Raw genomic sequence first — 3,820 nt, forward strand, 5'->3', positions numbered from 1 at the left:
TCCTAAGACTGTGCAACAGAACGACGCTGCTATCTACCACATATGATAAAGCTTGGATAAAGCGTCTATGAAACGTTTCCCGATGTCCTTGGTGTGTGAGTAAAAGAGTTACAAAAAACACTCCGCGTTACTCTAAGAACGTAACCAGAGTCCTGCTCCGGCAACCAGATATAAAGTGTGTGTGGGGGGAGTGGTACCATTCCAAAATAACCATTATGTAGCTCCAAAATTCTAACCATCCGCATTATCGGTACTGCTATCAAATTGCCAGTGCTGATGGTTTTCTCTCGCCCTATCAAGGGGGACGTACTAAAACTAAGGACAAGCGATTGCCCATAGGCAATACATGAGTGCCAATAGAGAATCTCTATTGGCAATTATGTCCCTAGGGGCAATAATGGATTCTCTATTGGCAGTTCTATTGTACTCCATTATCCCCTATGGGCAAGCATCCTCTCCATTATTCCTTATGGGCAGTCATGGATTCTCTATTGGCAATTATGGATTCTCTATTGGCAAATATGGACTGCACTATTCCCTCTGGGCAAGCCTACTCTCTATTATTTCCTATGGGCAATCCTGGATTCTCTATTGGCAACTCGAATGATAAAAGGGTTGGAACACTTTCCCTATGAGGAAAGGTTAAAGCGCTTAGGGCTCTTTAGCTTGGAGAAACGACGACTGAGGGGTGACATGATCGAGGTTTATAAGATGATGCATGGGAAAGAGCAGGTAGAGAAAGAGGTGCTTTTCTCCCTTTCTCACAATACAAGAACTCGTGGGCACTCCATGAAACTGCAGAGCGGTCGGGTTAGAATGGATAAAAGGAAGTACCTCTTCACCCAAAGAGTGATTAACACATGGAATTCACTGCCACAGGAAGTGGCGGCGGCTACAAGCATGGACGGCTTCAAAAGGGAATTAGATAAGCATATGGAACAGAGGTCCATCAATGGCTATTAGCCACAAGGTATAGATAGGGACTCCGGGGCAAGTGATGCTCTGTCTTCTTGGTGCTTGGGGGGGTCAACAGTGGGAGGGCTTCTAATGTCCTGGCCCCACTGGTGGACCTCCTGATGGCACTGGTATTTCTGGCCACTGTGTGACACAGAGTGTTGGACTGGATGGGCCTTTGGCCTGATCCAACATTGGCGTCTCTTATGTTCTTATGTTCTTAATTATGGATTCTCTATTGGCAGTTATGTACTCCATTATCCCCTATAGGCAAGTCTACTCTTCATTATTCCCTATGGGCAATCATGCAATCCATGATCGCTCGTAAAGACATAATTGCCAACAGAGAATTCATGATTGCCCATAGGGAGTAATGGAGAGTAGGCTTGCCCAGAGGGGACACTGTGTAAAACAGAGAATCCATGATTGCCAATAGAGAATCCATGATTGCCCATAGGGAATAATGGAAAGCAGAGCACACCTGACCATACGGTATAATGGAGTCCACGCTTCGCACGATGAATAAGGGAGAACACATGTGGACGTGTGGAATAAGGGAAACCACGCTTGTCCAGAGGGAATAAGGGAGACCACACATGCCAATAGGAAATAAAGGAGACCACACTTGCCTACAGAGAATATTGGGGTCCACGCTTGCCCAAAGGGAATCATACAGACCAAACTTCCCCATAGGGAAAACGGAGCCAATGCTTGCCATTGGGATTAAGAGAGAACACGCTTCCCCATAGGAACTACTGGAGAGCATCCTTGTCCATAGCGAATAATGGAAACCACGCTTGCCCATAGGGAATAATGGAAACTACGCTTCCCCATAGGGAATAATGGAAACCATGCTTGCCCATAGGGAATAATGGAGACTATGCTTGCCCATAGGGAATAATGGACACCACTCATGCCCATAGGGAATAATGGAAAGTATGCTAGCCCATAGGGATTAATGGAAAGCATGCTTGCCCATAGGAAATAATAGAAACCACGCTTGCCCATAGAGAATAAAAGAAAGCACACTTGCCCATAGGGAATAATGGAAAGCACGCTTGCCCATAGAGATTAATGGAAAGCAAGTTTGCCCATAGGAAATAATAGAAAATACGCTTGCCCATAGAGAATAATGGAAAGCATGCTTGCCCATAGAGAATAATGGCCACCACGCTTGCCCGTAGGGAATAATGGACATGAGGCTTGCCCATAGGGAATAATGAAAACTACGCTTGCCATAGGGAATAATGTAAAGCACGGGGCAGCCATAACTTTTTAAAGAGCTGGTGGAATTTGCCCCCACGAGTCCAAGGCCACCACCACAAGGCTCAGGGAGGGGGGGAACGTTTCGCCCCCCCCCCTGCAGCCCTTGCAGCGGCTGCTGACAGCTGCGGCAGCCATAACGTTTTAAAGAGCCCCTAACGAGAGCTGGGGGAGCCAGAATGACCTCTTGCGAGTAATGTTCAAGCGGACATCCCACGCGAGAGGTAGAATTTGCCCCCACAAGTCCAAGGCCACCACCACAAGGCTCAGGGAGGGGGGGGAACTTTTCGCCCCTCCCCCCGTGGTCCTTGCAGCGGCCGCCGACAATCGTGGCGGCCATAACTTTTTAAAGAGCCCCTAACGAGAGCTGGGGGAGCCAGAATGACCTCTTGCGAGTAATGTTCAAGCGGACATCCCACGCGAGAGGTAGAATTTGCCCCCACAAGTCCAAGGCCACCACCCCAAGGCTCAGGGAGGCGGGGAAACATTTTGCCCCTCCCCCTGTGGCCGTTGCAGCGGCTGCCAACAGCCGCGGTGGCCATAAGTTTTTTAAGAGCCCCTAATGAGAGCTGGGGGTGCCGGAATGACCTTTGGGCAATCATAGATTCTCTGTTGGCAATTATGTCCCTATGAGCAGTCATGGATTCTCTATTGGAAATTATGTACTCCATTATCCCCTATGGGCAAGCGTCCTCTCCATTATTCCTTATGGGCAGTCATGGATTCTCTATTGGCATTATGGGTTCTCTATTGGCAATTATGTACTCCATTATTCCCTATGGGCAGTTATGAATTCTCTATTGGAAATTATGTACTCTATTATCCCCTATGGGCAAGCGTTCCCTCCATTATTCCTTATGGGCAGTCATGGATTCTCTATTGGCATTATGGATTCTCTATTGGCAATTATGTACTCCATTATTCCCTATGGGCAGTTATGAATTCTCTATTGGCAATTATGTACTGCAGTGTCTCCTCTGGGCAAGCCTCCTCTCCATTATTCTCTATGGGCACTCATGTATTCCCTATGGGCAATCGTTGTCCTTAGTCTTAGTACGTCCTGTATCAAGGCATGCAATATGACGACTCTAAGTCACGACAAGGCAAGGTGTGCGTGCACGCAAAGCACAGGTCTTTAACTTCCAGCACTCCACTCTATGGCTGTGAATTACAACCGACAGCATACCCCTGCCTCTTCCCCAAAGTTCCTTTTAAAAGGCGCTAGTCGTCGTCCTCTATGCCTGGAAGCTTCCCAGGGACTGGGAGGGTTCTCGTTCTGGAGTTTGCGCGGGACAACACAGCCGGCCGCAACTCTATTTTGCTGATCTAGCAGCAGTAGTAGAATGTGTGACGCTAGCGACACTCCGCCAATGAGAAGACCGCAGCGCCACGAACGGGAACCTGGAGTAGCCCGCCCTCCGAAGGCTCACGGCCCGCCCGATTGGCTAGCCTCCCCCCTTTGCCTCCTGCCTGTCATCGTGCTATAGTCACGCCACGCTCCCCTCATTAGCGCCGAGACCGGCTCTCTTATTGGGCGTGGCTTGAGTTTGACTGTGCTCGGTGCGGCGCCCAGGCCACGGTACGGTGCCGACTCGGGCATAGC

The sequence above is a fragment of the Gekko japonicus genome, unplaced genomic scaffold, assembly GCF_001447785.1.
Source record: "Gekko japonicus isolate JY-2015 unplaced genomic scaffold, Gekko_japonicus_V1.1 scaffold281, whole genome shotgun sequence".
Classification (NCBI taxonomy): Eukaryota; Metazoa; Chordata; class Lepidosauria; order Squamata; family Gekkonidae; genus Gekko; species Gekko japonicus.